Source organism: Mustela erminea, chromosome 15 (genome assembly GCF_009829155.1).
Source record: "Mustela erminea isolate mMusErm1 chromosome 15, mMusErm1.Pri, whole genome shotgun sequence".
Taxonomy (NCBI): domain Eukaryota; kingdom Metazoa; phylum Chordata; class Mammalia; order Carnivora; family Mustelidae; genus Mustela; species Mustela erminea.
Window position 1 is genome coordinate 55,923,111 of NC_045628.1, and position 26,083 is coordinate 55,949,193.

General features: G+C 39.2%; 1 long non-coding RNA gene across 2 annotated transcripts in view; it reads left to right on the forward strand.

Moving 5' to 3' along the window:
- The window catches only part of LOC116574393, a 28,953-nt gene extending 7,299 nt beyond the window's left edge, over positions 1–21,654 (forward strand). For both annotated transcript variants that reach the window (XR_004279261.1, XR_004279260.1), the window contains exon 4: positions 20,561–21,654. This is a non-coding gene — a long non-coding RNA (uncharacterized LOC116574393). The remainder of the gene's footprint in view (positions 1–20,560) is intronic.
- Positions 21,655–26,083: the final 4,429 nt, after the last annotated feature.

The window sequence follows — 26,083 nt, forward strand, 5'->3', positions numbered from 1 at the left end:
AAAACAACAACAAAACAAATGGATGCCATTCTTTTCCCCTCTCCACTTCACTGTTTTGTATGTTTTCTGCTCTTTTGTGTATGCTTCCCTCTCTTCTTTTTTCCTCCATCTTTTCTGCCTTTCTTGCCTTTTCCTTACCCTTTAAAGTTTATCTGATACTGTGGCTGAAATTTTTGTCATTGTTTCTGCTTTTCCTAGAGCTCCTAATATCAAAATCATATCACCTAAACAATGGATCCTTGTGGGCGATTGGTGTTAGCGGGATAGGGAAATATCCACATTGTTTGATTTTTGAAGACATGTTCCTGAATCTATCCTTATTAAGCCAGCAATTCCCCCAACTGCCTACCATTATGCCTATAATCTAATTGTTATAACTGAATTCCTTTAGTTAAAGCAAGGAGACTTTCAGGAATTTGTCACTAAAAGGATAATAATCTACTATTTACTGTTTTCATCTTATCATGAAATCAGCCAACCTGTTATCAGAGGAAGCCAGGGAACAGCCCACTTGGCTGACAGAAACATGCCAGGGTAAAATGAGACTTTACAAAGGAGACAAACGTTATAGGTCAGACCTCAGATCCACCTCTTTCTGGCTTTATAACTTAGTTTAATTATTTATCTTCTTCAAGCTTCATTTACCTCATTTGTGAAAGGAGATATAATTCCTACCACATTTGGCTATTCTGAAGAATCCATAAAATTATATTTACAAAATACTTATTGTACTACCTGGCAGATGATAGGTGTGTGGTAATGGTTAAATTTCGCCTTCTTCCAAGAAATATGTAATGAACACCTACTCTGCCCCACACACCATGCTAGATGCTAGGCACAGGAGAAAAATAGACATGCTTTCTACCATTTGGAGGTTACTTTCTAGTGGTAAGGAAGCACATTAAGCAAAATCCAATATAGAAAGTATTGGTACCAAGAAACACATTAGAGGTTCACAGACAATGGCTGCTATAGACTCAATGTTTGTGTCCTTACCAAATTTATATATTGAAACCTAATCCCCAGTGGTATTTGGATGGTATTTGGAGGTGGGACATTTAGGAGGTGATTAGGTCATGAAGGTGTACCCTTCATGAATGAGATTAGTGCCCTTATAAAAGAGCCCCCAGAGATATCTGTTGCCCTTTCTCCTACAGAAGGACATAGCAAAGAGATGGCCATCTATGAAGCAGAAAACAGATCCTCATCAGACACTGAATCTTCTGTATCTGGATCTTGGCCTTCCTAGCCTCCAAACTAGCTATAACTTTGTTGTTTATAAGCCACCAAGTCTGTTATTTTGTTATAGAGACCACGTGGACTAAGACAGTGACACTCACACCACATAAATTAACCACAGATATGAAATAATGAAGAGAACCATTCACATTCAGTAGACTGGAGTAAACTCACTGAAAATATATGATTGACAACTGTGGGTGTTCAGGGGAAATTTTCCCATCTCTCATTTTGCCAAAAAATGATTTTATTAAAGAAATAGTATTTCTAGGTTTGCATAAGAAAAAGATAAGTTGTTTTACTTGGTGGAGAAGTTTCAGTTGTAGGATTTTGCAGGGAAAATCTTTGGAAGATTGAAATCGTGTATTTTAATGATGTAAGCATTGAATGAATTAGTATCTGAGCAGTAGTTGAGGTGATCAAGATCAAGAAAAAGAGACAATTGAAGAAACTTTAGGGGAAAATGTGCTTAATGTTTGTAGCAGAGGTTGCTAATTGCATACCAGTATCTTATTTCCCCTTCATTTCTAAGAGTATCTCAAATTTTTAGCTTAGCCCACTGCTTTACAGCTAAAAGTCTAGATTTCTGAGTTGCCCTTGTAGGTAGGTAAAGCCACATGACTGACTAGATGATCAGAAGAAAGCAGAGATATTATGTCTTCTGAAAAGTCTGCTAAAATGGAGGGGTACTCTTTTACTTCCCTCTTCCTTTTTGCAGCTACTATCAGGAACTTTAGCACCATCTTAGGCCATAGATGAACCTTGGGAATGGAAACCTTGTGGAGTAATGCAACAAGATTAAAAAAAGCCTGGGTTCCTGATACTTGCTGCCTTCATAATACCTTTGCACTGCCTATCTCCAGACTTCTTCCATGGAAGCGGAAAATAAACTGTCTAGTTCAAGCCACTATTTGGGGCTTTATTTTTTGCATATATTCAAATTTAATCATAACTGATATATTGCTTGGATAATATGCTACATGCTATGGGGATTATAAAACAGACATATCACATGGCCTTTCTACTTTAGAAATGTACATTGAGTTGATCATTAGATTTTTGGAGAGTTATTTGAGAGTTGGAGGCAATAAACATGGAGAGGTAGCCTGGATCCAGATGGCATAGGACTTTCTGGACCACTGTAAATTCACTGGACTTTTATTTTATTTTTATTATTTATTTATTTATTTATTTATTAAGATTTTATTTATTTATTTGTGAGAGAGAGAGAGTGAGAGCGAGCACAGGCAGACAGAGTGGAAAGCAGAGTCAGAGGGAGAAGTAGGCTCCCTGCGGAGCAAGGAGCCCGATGTGGGACTCGATCCCAGGACGCTAGGATCATGACCTGAGCCGAAGGCAGCTGCTTAACCAACTGAGCCAACCAGGCGTCCCTGGACTTTTATTTTATTTATGGAAAGTTTCAGTGTCATCATTTGACTTATGTTTTTAAAGGATCAGATTTTTCACTTCTGGCCTGGTAGACTAGGTAATTTGAACAAAGACTCCACTGAGAACAATAATAAAAACAAAACCTTGGACAAAATGTTTTTGGGGAAAAAAAAACAACCTTGATGGCATTAGAGAACCAACAAGTTAATTAAGAATTACAGGGCCAAGGTCCAGGAGAAAACAAATCACAGACATAAGCTTGGCAGTTACGGAACTTTTCTTATAGAGCCTTTACCAATTTTCTTATATAGCCTTTACCAATTCTGGAAGAAGTGGCTGAGAAATTGAGAAATGAGTGTTTTTGACAGGCTTGTAAAAACAAGGCAAAAAAATTTAAATCACAAAAGGGTGGGGAATAAACCTAGTAAACAATTTAGGCTTTTAGGTGGATAGTTCGGTAGGCTTTAGGTGGATAGTTCGGTAGGCTATATTATAGAAGTAAGGGTGATCTAGGAGTCAACTGACTTCCACAGGGACTGAATACCTGCTTCAAATCAGCGTAGTCATGAGATTGGATTGCTAGAGCCCCTTGATGCCTATAGAAACAAATTTCTGTAAAAATATACTACACCCAAAATAGCCAAATACACAAAGGGAGACATGAGGGAATCCTAGAAAACAAGAGAAAATAGAAATAAACACTCTGAGGCTCCATCCAGCACAGACCTAAAAATAACTGTATTTACTATGTCAGAATAATAAAAAGACCAAGATTTTAGAAGAGAACCAAAAACCTAAAAATGAGCCCCCAAATTTATATCTGAAAAAGCAATAACTAACTAAAATTAAGAATTCAATGGAAAAGATTAATAACAGATTAGACAAAGCTAAAAGGAGATTTAGTGAACTGGAAGATGGAGCAGAAGAAGATATGCAGAATGTAGAAAGAGAAACATGTGGAAAATACAGAACAGAGGATAAGAGACATAGAGCTTGCAGTGAGAAGGTCCAAAATACATACAATTGGAGCCCCTACAGGAAAGCAAGAAAGAGAATGGGGCAGAAGCCATATTTGAAGAGATAATGGCTAAGAATTTTTCAAAATTTATGAAAGACATTAAGCCCCATATTCAAGGATCTCTATGAACCCAGGCAGGATAAATAAAAGAATTCCATTCCTAAATTCATCATAGTAAAGCCAAAGACAAGGAGAAAAAAATCTTAAAATCATCTGGGAAAAAAGGAGCAACAAATTTCAAAGCAACAACAAACTGATAGCTAACTTCTTCATAGACTTATGGAAGCCAGAAGAAAATGGATAATTAATCTAAAATGCTGAAAGAAAATAACTGTCAACCTAGGATTATACATCCAATGAAAATATCCTTCAAAAATGAAACTGAAATAAATATCCAGACAAGCAAATATCAATAAAATTCATATTAACAGATTCACAGTAAAGAAAATACAAAGGATATTTTTTTAGGCAGAAAGAAAATGATCACAGATAGAAGCCCAGAAATGCAAGACAGAATGAAGAGGAATGAGAAGAATAAATATGTGAGTAAGCATAAATAAATACTGACTATAAAATAACAATAATTTATTGTGGACTTTTCAATAAATATGAAATTAAAATACAAAAATACCCTATAAGTAAGGAGAGAGCAAATAGAGATTCAAGATTCTACAGCTCTTACATTTCTGGTAAAAGGGTAAAATATCAACTAATAGTGTATTAGACTTTGGCAAGTTAATACTATCTCTGCAGCAAAAGAATAATAAAAGAACATATAATTAATAGAGGGAGGAAATTGGAATATTGACGATAATAAAATCAACCCAAAAGATGACAGGAAATGAGAGAAAAGAGAACATAGAGCAGGAGAAACAAATAGAAAGCAAACATTATGATGGTAGATATAAACCAAAACATATCAATAATTATATTAAATGTAAGTAAAGTAAATGTTCTAATTAAAATACAAAAATTGTCAAACTGGGTAAGAAAACAGAATTCAATTGCATGCTACTTACAAGAAGCACATCAAGATATAAGGATATGGAAGAGTTGAGAGTAAGAGGAGGAAACACAGTATGCTATGCAAATATTTTCAAGGAATAATTCTAGCTGTCATGAGGGTAATAAATAAGAACTGTGGACATGAAAGGCAACTTGACAGGAGCATGAGATTTATTTCAAGTGGGAAGTAACAGAGGTCAAGGTATTGTAATAGCTCAGATGTGCGATGAGGTACACTTAGGGGTACTAAGCACTACAGAAAGACTACAAATGTAGAAGAAAAGAATGTATTCCTAAAAATGCTGGGTCCAAGAATTAAAATCTCCCCTACTATATTTCTCCCTTTGTTACCTATATGTTATTATTAAGGTCACACTAAGGACAAAAGAGTCCTGACAAAAAGACAGAGCTCTCCCAAGACATACAAAGGGCCCCAGAGGATGTAAGAAACCCTAGGTGAGAGGCCACCCGCATTTCACTTTACTATTCGAATTTGCCATAGACCGCATTCATTGTAGTGCTGTTCTTGCCATGCTCCTCTAAAAAGTCAAATTTTAACCCAAGGATATTCTTTCTGAAAGACCTGTATTTTTCAGCTTCAGCAATAGTGGCTGAAGATCAAGATCAAGATCCTTGAAATAACTGGATTATTCTTTAATACCCATTGTTCCTAATTCCAGCAACATGAATATTAATATCCATGGTGAATGTTTAGCTCCCAATTGCCAGCACAGAATGGAGAGTATATAGTCATTAATAAGATAGTCATCAGTTGGCAGAAGAGCAAGAGGAATAAAGAAGTTCTTTATATATTCTGTTCATTTTCTGGGCACATTATTAGGAATGTCAAATTGACTAGTTGATGACATCTTTATTAGCTCATTTTTTACATAACCTAGAGGGAATCATATGTGACATGTGCATAGATGTTTTATGCATTATTCTGTAGTGATGCTGCTTGCTTATCCTTCCATTATGAACACCAGTATCTTGGTTGCAAAGTTATTTAGGGTAGGTTAATTCAGATGCCTCTCAACTAAACAACATATAAAGGAATTCTTGAGCTAGGGCTTGAGAAAGAGCTATGAGTTGAGAAGAGAACCCAAATTATAGAATGAACAAGGCTCGACTAACTTAAGTATAAATATACATTAAGGAAACCATAATAAAAATATACCCTGCAAGAGTTTTGGTGAAATACCCAATATATTTCATTAATTATTTCAATTAGAGAATTCTTGGTTAATAAATAACAGAAAACCCTGATTTAACTGGCTTGGGAGCTTCCCTCTACTTGATGGAGTGCTGCCCGATTTCCTGAGCCAATTAATAAAGCCAATCAGATTTTCAATAAATTAATAAATAAACCGGCTTAAACATAAAGAAACATTATTTCACATGAATGGAAGTCCAAAGTAGGGAAAGAGTCAAGATGAGTTTATCAATAATTCAACAATGTCATCAAATTCTGAAGTTCTTTCCATTCACCCGCTCTGTCATTTTCAGCAGATGTTTTCTTATTGGGTCACAAGCCCCTTTCCTAAGCCAGTTATTGGCAAGGTGAATGGAATCACTGCAGTTAGCCAGGATTGATCATCTGGTGTGCGGGAAAGATAGTGAGAAGTCCACTGTAATGAACTGGGCCAGGGCCCTATTGACGGAGGAGGCTGTTTCTCACCTCATCTTGTCCATGTCCTATGCTTCTTCTGCCCCTCAACTCTGTCACTCCTGCTCCTCTGTCCACTCCAAACTGGGCAAGGCTGAAGCATTTTTGTTCCAATGTGATGCCTATAGAACATTCTCGTTCATTTAATTTCCTCGCCTGCAGTTATTAAAAGTACAGATTTTATGACCAACCGGTGGTTGCCAAAGGGGAGGTAGGTGAACAGAGCAAGGGGATTAAGCGTACATTTATTGTGATGAGCACTGGGCAATGTATAGAATTGTTAAATCATTACATTGTACATTTGAAATTAATATAATACTGTAAGTTATTACTTCAATTAAAAAATACAGGTTTTATATGAAAGGATATTCATCAGTCTCATGTCTGTACCTTGTTGCTTCTGTTCCTATAATCTGTTAAGATTTGCGCAGAATTATACCTCAAGGAAGGGGAACTCTTTCGCCTTCTCTTTAAAAACAGGCCTATGCTATCTACCTTTAAAAATAAAATTTTCTTTTTCTTTCTTTGTGGAAGAAAGGATAGTTGCCTTCTCAAGGATATTGCATTATCCCCGAAAATATGTTCCCTGTGTTTATTATTATTATTATTATTATTATTATTTTGGTAAACCACTTGCAAAGGTACTCTTTGGCCTCAGTAAATACAGCTACAACTAACCAGTGGCTGCCTCATAGAGGTTGTGCTGTTTAACTGCTTTATGTCCACTTAGGTGTGGATTTTAAAGACAAAGTGGTTATATTTCTTATATAATCTTATATATTCTTCTATAATCTTATATAATTATAATTTATTGCCTTAATAAATTATAATTTATTGTCTTAATAAATTATAATCATATAAGATTATCAAACTATATGATTTGAAGGCAGGTAGGCCAAATTATACTTATTTTTCATTTAATTATGAATAAAATTTTCTTAGAAATAGAAAAATAATCATTTTGGGGATGCCTGGGTGGCTCAGTTGGTTAAGTGTCTGCCTTCTGCTCAGCTGGGAGTCCGCTTCTCCCTCTGCCTGCCGCTCCTTCTGCTTGCATGCTTTCTTTCTCTCCGACAAATAAATAAAATATTTTATAAAATAATCATTTTTTTACTTTAATAAATAATAAAAATAATTTTTATCTCGGCAAATAAGATGAAACTTGACAGTGTTCTCATATTTTGTATTTTACTTTATATATGATGCTGCACCTATAAGAAACTAATGAGAATTTTTCTCATGTTATTAATGTAGAATATAATGCCTCTCAACCTCCTCAAGGAAACAGATTTCCCCCAAAATGCTTCATGGTGTGAACTGAGATCTGAAGACAGGCAGAAAAGCTTCTAGATTCAGAATAGGTCAGGAGAGTCTCCTTTTTATTGTCCCTTTCCACTTCTACTGCCTGTAGTCATTATTCCTGTTCCATTGTCCCCTTCTGGAAAGCAGAAAAAACACTGCTTCCCCATAGGCCCTCAGGGAGACTAGGTTTAATTAAAGTTTGAAAAATACATTTGAAAACGAGGACTATTAAACCAGAAATAATTTATGAAGTGTTTGACCCCAATCTGCGTATTACCAGTAGTTGAAAGAGAGAAGATAAAAGTAGAATAAGAAAAAGAAAGAAATCAGGGAAATATTAAACCTAATGATCAGTTACCAAGTGCCATCAGGGGTGGGGTTCCCTGGGCACCACTTGGTGGGAAGGGATGTGAGGCTCTGTTGGACATTCATTAGCTGTTGTTCTGGAAAACTCAAATTAAACATCATTATAGATGTACAGGGTCATCACATGTAATTGAGTGAGTCCTGCATAGACCAGCAATAAAATCATCCTGAACAAAAAGATTTGCACTCATGTCACGTGCATGTACAAGGCAGCATTCCACACCACTCAGCCACTTGAGGGAGGCTAAGGAGGTAGTCATCTCCCATCGTGGGCCATGTCTCTAAAAAGATCTATGTCTTCTTGTTCTCCTCTATCTGAGATGCTACACGCCATTTCTTGGAAATTTGTTTCTTGTGCCATTGTCTATTTTTGTTTTTTCTTTGATTTTCTAATTCTGTACAGAAGTTAAGCCTCAGAATTAATTTATCAAGCATGATATCCATTAGTGGGATTACCACTTGAGAACCGCCCAATTTCTCAGTAGATTCATCAATCTGTTAATTGAAGAGTTGGCAACCATTGTATTTGAAGTCACTGTAGTACTGAACCCAAGGAAGATGCCATTATCAGATGAAATTTTCCAACCACAGAGGCTGATATTCAGTGTTACTTTCATGTTGGTTGTTGGTTGGCAGTGCATACTGAGGGTCCTGGAAATTTGGTTTATGGGTCCTATTTAGGATTTGACCTTTTTAAAAAATTATTTATTTTAGAGACACAGAGAAAGAGAAAGAGAGAGAGCGGGGAGGGGGAGGAACAGCGGGAGGGGGAGGAACAGAGGGAGAGGGACAAAGAGACCCCTCACTGAGCGTGAGTTCGACACAGGGCTTGATCCCATAACCCCTGAGATCATGACCTGAGCCAAAGTCAAGAGTCAAATGTTCAACTGACTGAGCCACCCAGGCACCCCTGGATTTGACCTTAAGAACAGTCACAACCTATGACTGGCAATTTCTCGTTGGCAATATATCCTTGTCTGCTATCCAGGACTTAGTTTAAATTGACAAAGATATTAATAAGCAAGAAAGTAATTAGAAGTAAAGGGCAATCATGGGCTAATACACAGTTTAGAAGAAATTATCCAAAACAGAGATTGCCCTGTGTTCTAATTGTTCCTGAAATGTCCTGAAGTTGAAATTGAAACTAAAGTGAAAGTTTAGAAGTCCTTCGCTCTACTAAATATCTTCTACTTTATCTTATTTTAAAGCCAAGGGAATTGGGGATTTCAAAACTCAACCTGAGGGTTTTTACTGTTCTGTTTTACATTAAAATGCTCTCATCTCTTCCTTTACTATTTATACCTAAAAAGCAGATACAGCTTACATGAAACAGCCCTTTGTGAATTATTTATCCTGTGAGGAAACAGAATATTCCTAGTCTACACAGATGTACACCTTATAGCAACTGATTTAGTACCATATGCCTTAGGGACATTCATAAAGTGTCGGCAAATGTCAACAAAACATCCATGGGAAGGATAATAAATGACAAAATGCTGTTAAACTTGTATAAGATTCTGGAGGGTCTATCTGATCTCACCTTAGAATGATGGTTAGAAGAAAGATGATATTATCCCTCCTCTTTAAATCTGCAGAAGAAATCTTATAAGATGATTTATAAAGTTTTGAAATCTTGTGAGCATTTTAGGGAAGCAAGAGCCATTAACATTATTCCCATATTACTATTTACTTCCCATAAACACCAGAGACCAAAAGTCTCTAAAAGGCTAGATAAGAACCAAGAAAGTACCATAGGGCACGGATGTCACCAGAGATATGTTAGTGAGTCTCATAAAAACACAACATTGATTTCTGTCCAAGGAACCCTTCTAACTATGACTGTGAATTCAAAAATAATTGTAGAGTCGACAGAGAGTATTAATTGTCCAAGTTAATTAGCTGAATTTTCTCTGGTTTAACCCTTATTTTTTAGGCTAGAACATGTTTATCTTTATATCCTAATGAAGTCTCTCTAATGAAATCACTGCCTCTAACAAATTACTTACAAAATCGAAGACTTTATTCTAAAAAACAACAAGCACATGGCTCCTGGGTTTTCCCCACTTAAACTGTGCCACATGAAAGAGAAAAGAGTATCTCCTGGTTTACAAAACACATTGTTCCTGTTCCCCAGGAAAAAAACGAAGCTTGAAATACTCAGTGTCAGGAACAGCAAGAATCTGTGTGTAAGTGAGACACAAAAATTCTGGCTTGTTTTTCCACTTGCAACTTGTGACTTATCTCACAAGATACCCTGCCGGTCTCCCTGGCTCAATCAAATGCGGTTCTTTCCACTTGTTCAGATATAGTGGCATAAGCTTAAGGCCTGGAAGTGCCAAACAGGAACCATGGCAACCTCGAGTGATGACAAGATTAACACATCTTGAGCAAAAATGGAACTCCTCCTTTCGGCTTTTAGCCCCTAGAGGAAATATTTACATCTTGGATTTCGATCCTATGAATGCAAATATTGTCTAGTTATTTACAGGGTGTAACACATTGCATTTCCATTGTTATCTCAACCAAAATAGGTCGGTGACAAGGAAAACAAACAGTTGCAGGGAGGCAGGCAAGAACGCTGCTCCTTTCAGGAAGGACGAGATGGCCTGGCCCAAGCTTCCAGTTTGTCTAGAAGAGGAATATGACGGGAGGTCGGAAAAGCAGATGGGAGAGATAACGGAGAGCCTTGAATGTCAGCCTGATCAAGGCAAAAAACATTAGTGAGAGTTTATACAATACTGGTTGAGGGGTGGGGTGCATCAGTCATAATGCTGAGACTTGACATGGGTTCTTTTCTTCATTCTTCACAATGAGGGCTGTGGATCAGTCGCTTTGCACCGTTACCATGAGAACTATTATCCCCTTCCACAGAGTTTGGAGAACTTAGATAATGTGCCCAAGGTTACACAGCTGGGACGTGGCCAAGCTGGTTTTAGAATCCAGGTCACTCTAACTCCCTAAGGTGAGCTCTTGGACTGCCAAGAGTTTGGGTTTTATCCGACAGGTTCGGGAGTCTAAAAAAATGTCAAAATTATGTATGCCAGAAGGATCAAACAATTCAGCAAAACTTATTATGAAAAACAACTATCTTCTCTCCTTGTCCCCAGCATTATTTTTTTTTTTCCTCCCAGAGACAATTTTAATTCTAATTCTTTCTCTTTTTAAATTCACCTCTGGGGCATCTAGGTGGCCCAGTCTGTTAAGTGGCTGCCTTTCGGTCAGGCCATGATCTCTGAGTCCTGGGATCAAGCCCCATCTGGGGCTCCCTGCTCAGTGGGGAGTCTGCATCTCCCTCTCCCTCTGTAGCTCCCCCAGCTTGTATTATTGCTCTGTCAAATAAACATTAAAAAAAAAAGAAAGAAAGAAAGAAAGAAAATAAAATTTTCAAAAAAACCAAGTTCACCTCTTAATCTTTAAATAACATTACTGGACTGCAACTGAAGTATCTACTTTTTCTTGATTGTTTTTAGTATCAATTATTACCTATTTGTATTATGCAAGGTAAGGATTTAGCTGACTTCCTCCACTTCCCTGCCTGCATCACACACATACATCCTCCATGCGAACATGTGATTTCATTAAGCCGCAGATTTATCTTGTTTTCACTAGGTAAATACTATTTATAATCAAACCAAGTGGTACTAACTAATATTATTACTTTTCCTGTCTTCAATGACCTTTTGCTTTTCCTGGATATAATATATTTATTTTTGGGCGCCTGGGTGGCTCAGTGGGTTGAGCCGCTGCCTTCGGCTCAGGTCATGATCTCAGGATCTTGGGATCGAGTCCCGCATCGGGATCTCTGCTCAGCAGGGAGCCTGCTTCCCTCTCTCTCTCTCTGCCTGCCTATCTGTCTACTCTCTCTGTCAAATAAATAAATAAAATCTTAAAAAATATATATATATATATTTATTTTTAATTGTTTAGTTTTGTGCCCCCAAACAGTCCCCAAGAGGTGTAACTCTCTTAATACATCCAAATACGCTAGGTGTGATAATTGATTTCATACTCTTGGAGACAACTTGTCTCAGGATCCTCTGATCTTATTTCATTTGGACTGACTGCTCTCTCCATCCCCGATGTGTCCTGGGATCTCCCTTCATCCTGCCAAGTATTCTCTTCGCCTGTCTCTTTCTCTCTCTTTTTTAAAGATTTTACTTATTTGTCAGAGAGAGCTCACATGAGCAGGGGGAATGGCAGGCAGAGGGAGAAGCAGGCTTCCCGCTGAGGAGGGAGCCCCACTCGGGACTCGATCCCAGAACCCTGGGATCATGACCTGAGCGGAAGGCAGATGCTTAACTGACTGAGCCACCCAGGTGTCCCTGCCTATCTCTTTAGTTAGAGTCCCAGATTCCCAAATCTCTTCTCCTCTTCTTTGTTTACTCCTTTTCCTGGAGAAGCAGATCCTTTACAACTTGCTGAGAAAAAGTGGTTAGAAAGTGAGCGTTAGAAAACTTTTATTTACAAAAACTTCATTTTCTACCATTACATTTGCTAGCTTTGGTTGGAAATAGAATTCTGGGTAAAAAATATCATGTGTCCTCACAGTTTTGAAGGCATCATTTCATTGCCCTCAGCTGATGCCATTGAGAAGCCTGAAGTCAGTCTGATTCTTGATCATTTGTATATAAATCTATCCATCCCACTCACCCAAGGTTTTACTGTCTTATCTTTGATTCCTTAAATTTCATGATGAAATTACTTGGTATGGATATTCATCTGCTGGGCTGGGAACTTGGTAAAGGTTTTCAATCTGAAAACTCATAACCTTTAATGCTCAGAAATGTTTTTGAATTATTTCTTTGGTAACTTCCCCTCCTCCATTTTCTGTTTTCCTTCTGGAAATCTTATTTAGACTTGATCCTCCTAAAATGACCTCTTTTTCCCCTTTGTCAATTTTCCATCTCTTGCCATTTAGTTTTACTTTCTTAGAGATTGCTTCAACTTTATCTCGTAACCTTCTTACTGAGCTTTCAATTTATGTTATAATTTTGATAATTTCAAGGAGCTCCTTTTTGTCCTCTGAAACCTTTCTCCCTCCCAATAGTTTTTCTTGTTACATGGTCACATTACTGTCTTTTATCTCCCCGAGAATCTTAATTATAGTTATTTTGTTGTTTCCTTCTCCCTAAACTGTTTTTGTTTCCTCTAAAGGACTTTGCTCAGATGTCTACTGATTCTTGATTAACTGTTCTTTCTTTAGCATAGAGTGTTTAGACAATCTTTTTATTTTTATTTTATTACTATTTTTCTTAAGTAATCTCCCACCCAACCTGGGTGGTATTCAGTCAATACGGTTGAGCAGTTTCACTGGGGAGTGCAAGGGCTAAATTTTATGTGTCACCTTGGCTAGGCTTAGCTTGGCCCAGTTGTTTGGTCAAATACTACTCTAGATATTGCTGTGAAGTCATTTCATAGATGCGATTATCATCTACCATCAGCTGACTTTACAGGACATTATCCTGAATAATGTGGGTGGACCTTATCCAATAGGTTAAGAGGCCTAAAGAGCAAAAAGCTTCCCAGAGAAAAAAAATTCTGCCTCCAGACTATAACAAAGAAATCCTGCCTTAGTTTCCAACCTACTGGCTTGTCCTACAGATTTTAGAATCAAGATCATGACATCAACTCTTGCCTGAGTGGCCAGCCTACTGGACTGTCCCATGGATTTAGCATTTCCTGGCCCCCTACAATTGCATGAGCCAATTCCTTAAAATAAATCTCTTAATATAAATATACATATATCCTATTGATTCTGTTTCTATGGAGATCCCTGACTGGCACAGGGAGCCTCTGTTGTCTGTATATTTAGGCTTTGCCTTTTGGGCTAATCAGATTTCTTTAAAAAGACCGTTACGGTCTCTTGACTAAAATGGCAGACTGACTACACAGTAGGATGAGAAGCTGTAGGATTTTTCTCAGTCCTCTGATTTCATTGTAGTACCCCAAACTTAAACTGTAACAAAACTCTGTTTTGTCTTCTCCCAAGAATAAAAACCCATGTCCTGAAAAATTATGACCTTCATATGGAGGAAGAGAAGACATTATCACCTGAATCTCTGAGTCCGTCCATTTCCCATATTAACTTAGAAGTTCTTGAATATAGATTCTATATTTTAGAAGTTATTACCCTATCAATTAATAAAAAGGTTTGATGAGTTTTGGCAGAATTTCTGTTCTATTTTGGCTGCTGTAAGAAAATAGCACCCATTTCCCTCATTCTCAACCCTCACTGTCACAAAAATAGAACCCATCAGTTGTCCCCCCAAACCTCTTCATTACTTCTCCTAAATTCGTAGAGGTCTCTCAGTCATTCTGTCCCAAGCTCAACAATGCACGGATTCTTCTTTCTTCCCTTTTATCAGTTGGTCAACAAATTCCTTCCTTTCCCTTTTTTAAAGGTTTGGCTCTTTCTTTTCATTCTCTTTGCCACAATCATATTTTAGACCTTTGATTTTTCTCCCTCTTGGAGTCTCCTGTGCTCTCCTGACTCCATGACTTACATTTCTAACCCTCTGGTTTTTCCTGCACTTTAAAGATGATCTTAGCTTCTCAAAATAATGTTTTTACCATGCTGCTCTCCTTTGAAAATACTTCTGTATTAATTTCTATTTTAAAATGATGAGCGGAACACACATTTACTTCAATTTCTTTCCTAAGCCCCTTGAAAAGGATAGCTAAAAAACCAAACAAAAAAGTTTAAAAATAAATAAATGTAAAAGAGGCACACATCCGTGAGGACAAACATCGTCAACATTTTGAAAACTGTAAAGCAGATGGATGAGTGATAACTGTAGATATGTGAAAAGTGAATCCCAAACCAGCAGGGAGAGAAGTCTGGAAGTGACCTGATTTATACCAGGGCATCTCGGAAATGCTTAGGGATCCCTTAGCCTTCCTGTTGGCAAGAGCTGGTTCCAAGGCTCACAGTCAGGCTTGTGGGGGGAGGGGAATAACCTACTGAGGAACAACACTGAGTTGGTTCTCAAGAGCTGGAACTCCAGCCTGTCGAGGGTTCCACTTACATCTGTAAGGACTTTAGCACCTGGAGTTGGTTATATTAAAGCCCTATGGAGCTACTCTAGGGTGTCTAGCAGGATTTCTGCAAGATGCCTCCTTGGCTTCCATTGCAATCTTACTTTTTTGGCTCTTGCATCTCTATCTGGCCTTGTTCCAGCAAATAGGCCATCCTGGTCTGATACACTTCACCTTCCCAGCTTCTGTCTTTAAAGCTTTCCAACTGAAAAGTTTAAAAAAAGTAAAAAAACAAAACAAAACAAAAGCTTGCCAACTGCCCGTTCTGAGGTAGCCCCAACTTGCCTCCCTCCTCTTTGCGCCTCTTCACCATTTTTGGACACATGGGTATGGGAGTGTTGACAATACTAACTCCATCTTTGGCCTTCCATCTTGTTCATGTCCACCAAATGACCTCCCTTGGGGCTATGCATTCTAGGCCCCTTGGAGATTAATGTATGCCCTGACCTAAAGGAAGGTTTGCTCTCATCTTCCCTCTGGTGCACAGATGGTCCCACTTTAGACATCTACCTTTGACCTCACCACACTGACCTCCGACCTCTCCCTCAGTCTATAAAATCTGTGGATTAAGGTCCAGACTTTGAGGAAGATAGCTGTATAACACTTGGATTGTTGTCCACCTGATCCTTGCTGTAAGTTAACCTGAATAAAGCTCTATAAATGCTATGGAGTAGCTTGTTTCTTTTTCTGTCTCCATCTTCTTGGTCTGAAAGATACTTGACCGTCCTTCCTCTACCTTCGTAACAATGGGCCACAACAGAAGTCCACTTAGGTGAGGGGGAGTCAAAGAGGGACTCCCTGTTTTCAGCAAAGTGAGAGTGTTTGAGGAGCATTGAAAAGCTGTCAATTAACCAAAAGTGGCAGGCAGGAAGTGAGACAGATTTTAAATATTACTAAGCAGTGTAAGCATTCAGGCAAAGTCTGACAACTAAATTTATAGCGGGCTCTAATTAATCGGTTCTGCATTTATCATCCAGGGATAGGATTGGAGAAAGCAGGCAGGATGATCCACAAAATCCCATATATATGAAAAAAGTTACATGAAAAAAATCACCTAAATGTTAATGATGGTTATCTCAAGGACGGGATTTCAGGTGATTTTGTTGTTGTTGTTTTTCACTTTCTTCTTTATACTTTTATGTATTCTTTAAATATTTTAAATAGGCAAATATTAGGGACACCTGGGTGGCTCAGTCAGTAAGTACCGGCCTTTGACTCAGGTCATGACCCCAGAGTCCTGGGATTGAGTCCCTTCTCAGTGAGGAGCCTGTTTCTCCCTCTGCCTGCAGCTCCCCCTGCTTGTGTGCTCTCTCTGTCTCTCTCTCTCTCTCTGGCAAATAAATAAATAAAATCTTTTTTTAAAAAATAGGCAAATACTGTGTATAATTAGGAAAACAAGCTGCTTCAATTGAGAGATCAAAAAAAAGAGTTTCTTAATAAGGAAAGAGGAAAAAAAGGAATACAGGACTTACAGGAGGCACAATGAGTAGTACTTCAAGGCATCAGTGATGCCAAAAAAAAAAAAAAAAAAAGGAAAATGGGAGTAAAGGTAAGATTGGATTACACTGTATAGACAATCAAATATCAGCAAAGAGAATTGGTGGACTGAAAACTTTGGCAGACTGTCTGTCCCAGTCAGGGCAGCCAGTAGGCTACATGACATGTTATGTTAACTAAAAAAAAAAAATTACTTCAACCACTACTCAACCCCTTGGTCTGACACGTTTGTGCAGTGCATAACCTCCACAACTGTACCAGATGGTCCTGATTCCAGTGAGGAAAACAGGAAATCTGGCAAAATGACGATAGAGATATTGAGAGATATTGAGAATTAGCTCAATATGATGATGATGTTCAAAGAATTAAAATGAAGTTCTGAGAAGACAGTGTTTAAAATGGCTTATTCTAGGGACTCCTCAGTGGCTCAGTTAAGTGCCTTGAGCTCAGGCTTCTCCCTCTCCCTGCCTGCTACTACTCCTGCCTGTGCTCTCTCTCTGTCAAATAAATAAGTAAAATCTTTAAAAAATTAAATAAAATTTAAAAATAAAATGGCTTAGTCTTGGAGCACCTGGCTGTTTCCATCATTATGGCTCATTCACCCAGGTCCTATGCCTCAGATGAGAGGGCTGGAAGATTTGGCAGCTGGCCAGTATCACACTCTCTACACAAGTGGTTCATGTAGTTGCATTTCTTACATGACTGCTGGTTTCCTCCAGAGAGGGTGTCCCATGAGGGAGCATGCCCACCAGTATAAACAGAAACTCTAAGACTTCTTATGAAAGTCTTGAATGTCACATGGTGCCACTTTTTTTTGTAGTTATTATTATTATATTTTTAAAAATTTTATTTATTAATTTTTGAGAGAGAGAGGGAGAGAGAGCACAGGAGCAGGAGTGGGAGAAGCAGACTCTCCACTGAGCAGGGATCCCAATGCAGGACTCCATTCCAGGACCCTGGGATCATGACCTGAACTGAAGGCAGAGGCTTAACCCACCGAGCCACCCAGGCACCCCAGATACTGTGTTTTGTAAGAAATATACGTGGCCATTCAGATGACCAAAAAAATTTCTCATATATATTTGATCTTTGTTTATGGTTCCTGAGTCACAGCTCCTAAAGCCCTTCGAATTTCCTGTGATAAGAGGGAGCCAAGTGTCTTTTGTTATGTTAATGAAGTGACAGTTGGAAAGCCTTTAGATAAGCTAAGGACAGGGTGGGTTGCCTGTAGAACCAACCACGTGATCAGAGATTAGTGGGTTAATCTCACCCACAGTCCCACGTCTGGGCTGGGTGTTAAGAGTTGCTGGAGATTGAATCCATCAATGACCAACTATTTAACCAATCATACCTATGTAATGAGGCCTCCATTAAAACCTGAAGGATGAAATTCAGAGAGCTTCCAGGTTGGTAAACACATGGAGATTTGGGGAGAATGGAGAGGGCATGGAAGCTCCACATCCCTTCCCACATATCTTGCCCTCTGCATCTCTTCCATCTGGCTGTTTCTGAGTCCTATCCTTTTATAATAAACTGGTCATCTGGTAGGTAAAATGTTTCTTTGTGTTTTGTGTTTTGTGAACTGCGCTAGCAAATTAATCAGACCTGAGGAAAGGGCCATGGGAGCCTCTGATCTATGGCCAGTCAGTCAGAATCACTGGTGACAATCTGGGCTTTGACAAGCAACTGCAGTGGATGGAGACTGAGCCCTTAACCTGTGGACTCTGCTGCTGTCTCCAAGTAGATGCTATTAAGAACTGAGTTGAATTCTCAAACACCCTGCTGGTGTCTAAAAATTGCCTGGGCCTGTGTTGGAAAGACCCTTTCCCCTACCTCCATCCCCCATGCTGGAATTGGGTCCAGGAACCCAAAGTTGGACCGTAATATTCTGTAAAAATTAGGATTGCTTTTAGCTGCAAGTAATAGAACGCCTAGTTAAAAGTGGCTCAAAAGAACAGGTGTTTCTTGTTTTCTATGTAGGAAGTCTGGTGGTGGTTCAGGGCTTAGCTCAGCACCCCAGCAACAACAAAGCCTCTGTCTGTGGTTTTCTTGGTTCTTCACTTATCTCATCACAGTTGCAGGATGCCTGTGGCACCTCCAGATATCACATCCACATTCAAAACAAGTAGGAAGAGAAAGGGACAAGTGGTATAGTCAAGTCAATTTCCTTTTATAGGAAGGAAAAAGACTTTACAGAATTTCTACCTACCTCAGAGTTCTACTTAGATCTCATTGGCCAAATCTGGAGTACATGGCCAAACTTGCTAAAAGAGAGGGTAGGAAAGCTGAAATAACATTGTCATGTGTGTGTGGAAAAATCTTGATCCATTGCTCTGCCTGGGGACATTACTGTCCTGAATAAAACTGGAATTCTATCAGCAAAGAAGAGGTTGGGTAAGCAAGTAAGAATTTGCTTTATCCTCTGCAGTGGAGGCATCGGTCACATACCTAACCTGTCCAGTGGCAGAGGAAGAAGTTCTAAGATCTGCTGCATTGCTCCTCAGAGTCATCCCACTAATAAACAATTATTGAGTCAGACCATTTTCCTGCATGGTGCTAGACACTAGATTCTGGGAGAAACATCTGAGCTGAAATAGTGCCTGTCTACAGTGCCTAGCAAAGTGCAAATATTTGTTTCGTAATGTGTGATCAAAACAACTCTGCTATAATTATATAAAGCCATGAAAAAACATTATAGTATGAACAGAGTATTTTCCCCTTTTACGTTTAAGAAATAACTCTGCATTCTCTATCACAGTCTATCACGTGCCAGAATCTAGAGCAGCCACATCCAGCAGAACTTTCTGCAAAGACAAAATTGTGTCCTATATTTTGTGCTGTCCAATATGGTAGCCACTAACTATATGCAGCTTTTGAGCACATGAAATGGGACAAGTGCAATGGAGAAACTGTAAACTTTTATTTAATTTTTAATTAATAAAATTTAAATTTAGGGGTGCCTGGGTGGCTCAGTGGGTTAAAGCCTCTGCCTTTGGCTTGGGTCATGATCCCAGGGTCCTGGGATGGAGCCCCACATTGGGCTCTTTGCTTAGCGGGGGGCCTGCTTCCCCTCCCTATCTTTGCCTGCCTCTCTGCCTACTTGTGATCTCTGTCTGTCAAATAAATAAATAAATAAATCTTTAAAAATTTTTTTAAAAATAAAACTTATTAAAAAATTAAAAAATAAAATATAAATTTAAGTAGCCACATGTGCCCAGTGGCTACTTGCTACTGAATCAGACAGTACAATTTAAAGGGCTTGAGTGTTATTAGTTCTGTAAATAAAATAAGTAATATTAGTAAAAAGAATCTGATGTGAATCCATTTCCTTCACTTGCATTGTTAGTGGGACAAACTGAGATCACCTTAATTCTTTCCTCTAATATTCTCAACATACATGCATGATTGCTTTTCAAATGAAATTATTTTATCCAACCTTTCAAGCTGAAAATTAATTGCTTACAGATGACAAAAGTAGGTAACTAAGATCTGATAAGAAGCATGAATCTGGCTTACGCATTTTTCACTTATATGAAATTGTAATTGTTTTTATATGATTATATCTGGATTCCAATACAGCTGTTAGTCCCTGTGTGGGAAAGATTATCTTCCATTTGCACTAAACATACACACCGATTCTCCATCAACATTGCTAAGTTCCTCCTGAATGATGCTTGCTCTCACCATCTACATTTGGTACTAAGTACTTTACTTGGTAAAATTTATTGACCAGCCATCTAAATATTGTTTTTTTCCTTCTAAATGTAGGGATACTTCATCTCCCCAGTTTTCAACCATAAGCTTCCTGTAGGCAAGGTACATTTCAGATTTTGATGGGAAAAAAAAACATGGACTTAGAGTCAGGTTATGGAAATTTGGATAATCTTTTTTGAGCCTCAGATTTTTTTCATCTGTGAAATAGGAATAATAAATACTGATTTCATGGAGTTTTTGTGGGCATGAAATAGTGCATGTGAAGTTCCTGGTGAATGCCAAAGCACCATGCCACCCCTTCATACTCTATTTCTTTATGTCTTTTACAGCCAAACCACAGGAAAAGCTAATTGAATATTCATTGACTGAGTGATGAATGGATACAGAAGACAGATAAATTATAGTTTTCAATGATTTTTTTAACAAGCAAGTATCTGAGGTGGCCAGGGCCACTCATATGCACAGGTCCTGTGGTTTCTTTACCAATTTCATGGCCTCTATCCCTGACAAGATGATGACAAGCCTGGATGAGCTTCTAAAGGGTGTGTCTGGTAGATTACCCACAAGCAGCAGAAGACCTGCCTTCCTTAAGGTTTAAGCAGGAACTTGCTTACGACGTCCATCACTAGGACTCTATAGAGGGGGCAGGCCCAGCTTAGCTTACCACCGTGGTACTGGGATGGCCAGTGTCTCCTTCCCTGACCCCCAGGGATCACAGCAGCTCTAGGCCTCATGTGTAGGTATCAAGATGTCCAGCAAAGGAAAGAATAATGTCCTCTTGTGCAACTTTTTTATTTTTAACTAAAGAGGAAAAGCTTTTCCAGAGTGTCTGCAGCAGACTTACCCTCAGGTAAGGACTAAATCAAGGCACCAATGCCTAAGCCTGTTACTGGCAGAGAGAAGACTATTGTGATCTCCTCTGATTGATGTTTCAGGCCCTAGAGCTACAGAGCAAACACCAGAAGGGGTATGGGGTGAGACTGGCTCTTGGGTAGACAATGCACAATGTCTACCACAGAGTGACACCCATTATTCTTTGCTAGCCATGCTGAACCTTGACCTTATACTGATGGGGCTCCATCAGACATGGGAAAGCAGCTCTTACCTTTATCCAGGCCTATGGGTGTAATGGGCAGAGGAGAAGAATTTGTACATCTTACCTCTCAGCTTCCATTGTGCTTCCCGGGAGGAAGGAGTTTTTGGCTTTAAGTCCACTTTCCATCTTTTCTGGGTCTCAGCAAAGAAAAGATGGAAGAGGGGAAGTTGGGGATTACTTGAGAATGAAGACACCTTATTATCATCACTGTTACCGTTGTCATTATCATCATTGTTGCTAGCATCATCAGGGGCCCTTGTGAGATTCCACTTGTGATGACACTACTCCCTGTTGGGTAGAATCACCTGGATCAACATGGCCTAAACCTTTGTTCTAACCTGTCCAGTGGCAGAGGAAGAAGTTCTAAGATCTGCTGCATTGCTCCTCAGAGTCATCCCACTAATAAACAATTATTGAGTCAGACCATTTTCCTGCATGGTGCTAGACACTAGATTCTGGGAGAAACATCTGAGCTGAAATAGTGCCTGTCTACAGTGCCTAGCAAAGTGCAAATATTTGTTTCGTAATGTGTGATCAAAACAACTCTGCTATAATTATATAAAGCCATGAAAAAACATTATAGTATGAACAGAGTATTTTCCCCTTTTACGTTTAAGAAATAACTCTGCATTCTCTATCACAGTCTATCACGTGCCAGAATCTAGAGCAGCCACATCCAGCAGAACTTTCTGCAAAGACAAAATTGTTCTAAAGGTGCGCATTTAACAGAGGACTTCTGCATGAAGGACCCACTCCCAAGAGGCTTTAGGGGTCTAGGCATACCTACAGGGCAAGCTGTGAGTTCTGCTGAGTCCCTCCCATATCCCACCCACAACTCCATAAGTTGTGATCCTTTCCTTTCTCTCACACAGAGGAGGACACATAAGTGGCTCATGATACCAGAGCTGAAAGCTACTGCTTTGGGATTTACAACCCGAAAGAATAATACAGATAAAAATTCTGGCAACATGCAGAGAGTAAGATTTTTTTTTTTTTTTAAGTGAATAGAACCATTGAGCAGTTGCATTATGAGTTGGTCATAGACAGATGTCTGTGAGGGAGAAAGAGTGGACAAATGTACAGTACCTTTTGGAATCTGAAAACGTCACTTCTCAAATAATTCCAGAAATGCCTATTTGTGAATATGTACTGCATGCTCTTAGACCGATTGATAATCTTTGGCATCAGGGATGAAGTCACTCCACAAATTGCTGGGTGTGTGTTTATATTAAAATCAACAAAATTCATTTCCCTACCACCACTGTACCTTACTCTTCTTATTTCTTATTTAAGTAGAAGTTAGCCGGGGGAGAGGGAAGAAAAGATTTTTCTTACCGAAAAGAAAAGATTCTTCTTACTGAAGAAAAGATTTGTCGTGTTGGCCCTATTAAAATGTCATATTTATCCATTTAAAAATTAGTATAGAATAGTAATAAGTATAGAATAACATTCTAAATAAAGTATAGAGTATAAAGTAAAGTATTCTAAATAAGTATAGAATAACATTCATGGGTTTGATGCAATGCTCTTTGCACTGTACGCAATTAATAAATCCTTAAAAATTGTAAATAATAAAATTAAAGCAAGTTTTTCCTTGGGAGTTAATTGGTATTATTACAATAACTGTATTTGATATAATAATGTATTACAGGATTTTTTTCCCAACGTGTCTTCACTCCCAGCTATACACATTGTACCACAAACAAAATGGGGAATAGGACTTCCTTAAAAATTGGAATGAAGGGACGCCTGGGTGGCTCAGTTGGTTAAGCAGCTGCCTTCGGCTCAGGTCATGATCCCAGCGTCCTGGGATCGAGTCTCACATCGGGCTCCCTGCTCAGCAGGGAGCCTGCTTCTCCCTCTGCCTCTGCCTGCCTCTCTGTCTGCCTGTGCTCCCTCTCTCTGACAAATAAATAAATAAAATATTTTAAAAAAAATTGGAATGAAAACAGAAAGTCTGTGCAATATGGAGGAAACACCTCATAAATAAAATTATTTTTATTCAGCTTGATTTTCCTTTTCCTATGCTGTGGGTCAAACAAGAGGCTGTTAGCAGGTAGAGACTGAAAGCCTTCATTTATGTTCCTGGTAGAAGAGTGGCGAGTGGAAGATGGAGAGTCCCTCTTGAGACAGGAAGAGCACGCCCTTCATGGCTACCGTCGCCGCTGTCATTCTGTGGTTCATCCTACTCCTCAGTGCCCAGAGGGAGCCATCGGCCTTAAGGGTGGTGGTGCCACTTGTTTGGTAACGTCTCTGAACTCTGACAGCTTTACCTCTCCTGTAACACCCCAACACGTGGGTAACACACACAGTATGTGTGACACTGAAGGGACCCAACATGTACCACAGTGGCATAGAAATTATTTCAAGCTAAAACCATCTGAGCAAACAGCTGCCACAGAAAAAAAAAACCTTACTGGGGCACCTAGGTGGCTCAGTTGGTTAAGCGCCCAACTCTTGATTTCAGCTCGGGTCATGATCTCAACATTGTGAGATCCAGCCCTGCACTGGGCTCCTCGCTTAGCTCGGAGTCTGCTGGAGATTGTCTCTCTCTCCCTCCCCCTCCTCTCTCCCTGTTCATGCTCTCTTGAGCTCTCTCTCTTAAAAAAAAAAAAAAAGAGAGAGAGAGAGAGAGAGAGAATCTTTAACTAAAGCAGGACCTCCCAAAAAACACAGCCTGTAAATCCCCTCTCCAGGAGATTCACAGCCAGGAAGCAGTCTAACATTATCGCCTAGATGAGTAATTGCTGAACAAACTTTATCTGAAACTGTCATACTTTCCATCTGTTTTCCCAAGAAGCCCCTTCTCCCCGTTCCCTTCCTCCCATTTGGTATATAAGCCCCTATCTCTTGCTGTTCTGGAAGCCATTTGATCCACTGGCTCCTGTGAATGTAAATAAACTTCTCTTTTCTCTTGATAATCTGTACTCGGGTTAAAAGAAGAAAAGTTTTTCCTCTGGGCAACATGACCTCACTTAACCCTTACAACAACGCTATTGTATCTCCATTTGCTGGGTGAGAAAACTGAGCCTCGGAAAGGTTCAGAAATTTTTCCTAGGGTCACACAGCAGTTAAATGGCAGAGATGGGGTTTAAATGCTTGATTTGAAAGAGGGAAAATGCTGCCCATTTTTCCAGTCTGCTAAGTACCCAGTGATGGCGTCTTGGAATAGCCAGTTAAGTGGTTTGAGTTCCCTCTTTCCCTTCCATGTTTGCAGCCATGAGGGCGGAGCTGCAGAACCCAGTTGGAGGCAGTTGGGTCCAAGACAACTCAGTGAGAGATTTTGGAAGGAGCTCATCTGAAGTATAAGCACCTGTGGGTCAGACTGCAAAGTGAGAGGAAGGGAGAAGAAAGAGGCCACGCATTAAGTATGGTCATGCCCCAGCTTTGAGGCCCAGAGATCCTCCTGAGAAATTGTTCTTGAACCCACGGTTGGCAACCTTATTCTCACCATGACTCTCAACACAGGTGAGGCGCTTGGGCACCAAACCCCGAGAAGAGGAGCTGTGAAGTGATTTCCTATTCTTCCTGGCCCATTAGTAACCCTCTCCACCCTCAGTCTCTCCCCCAGAGAAACTCATTGGAATGGACAGGAGTGAGAAAGGTGTGATTTCAAGAATAACCATTCACGGGCTCCCATGTATTTCCTAATAATAATGGTTGCTGCTAATACAACTTGAAGTTTATTGGTAGGATTGTGTTGTGACACATAACCTGCAACTGATCCCCTGACCCCAGGTTGTCTCAGCTAACAGGATTATAGAGAACCAATAGTTTGCTCCACCAGGAAAGTACCTGTTGGTGCTGGGACTGGTCAGTACTCCAAAAAAAGAACGAGTGGCCATGTAGTGTGGCCACCATGCCTCCTCTCCTCACCTTATCTGTATTTCTCAGGTCTGATCTCTCCCGGCTTCTAGCTCTTGCTCCTTCCCACCTTGGCAGACAAAGATGAACACCAGCATGGAGAAGCACTACTGTGCATAGAGCCCTTACCTGCTTTGCTAGTTTTGACCATGGAGGAAAAGTTACAGCCCCAAAATGAAGTTATCAAACTACCAATGTATACCTGTGAAACAACGATCAGATTTCAGTAATTAGGAGGGAAACTTGGGAAAGTCTTAAATTGAACGACAGCTTCTGTGGCCCTTGGGGCTGCCTCTGCACAGGCAGTTAATCATCTGCCTGAACAATCAAATCAATAGCCATGACCTTTCCTTCAGCGTCTTTCTCCTGCTGTTTCTCTGCTCCTCCTATAGTCAAAAGGAAGATAATGAGATCATTTCCTTTAGAAAATAACCATGAATATGAATCCAGTTCATAAATGATTTGTTATTAAAATGGAATCCCCTAGGGAAATTATGTTTAGATATCAAAATTATAAGGCTGATATTTGGCATTATTTATGGTTTACAGCATCTTCACATGTGTCTGTCGATCTGATCTATTATAGTTTCTATTACATTGTCTCATAGAGAATGCTGAATAAATTTCTTCTGGAAGAAGCGAAGTGTTCATTTCTGTATCCTGGATGTGCTGAGACGGGAAAGGTAAGTTAGCTGATTAAATTTTCACAAGTCAGTTCACTGAGCAAAATATCTAGTATCCTCTAGAGCACATTAGGGTAATATCTCTATTGACCTACCCTGAAATTAAACTCAAAATACTCAAACTTGGGTGACTTTCTAAACTTCTTTGATATCCTTGAAAACCGAAATAGACTCTGTTAGGTAGTTGTTTCTCAGAGCCATCAAGAATT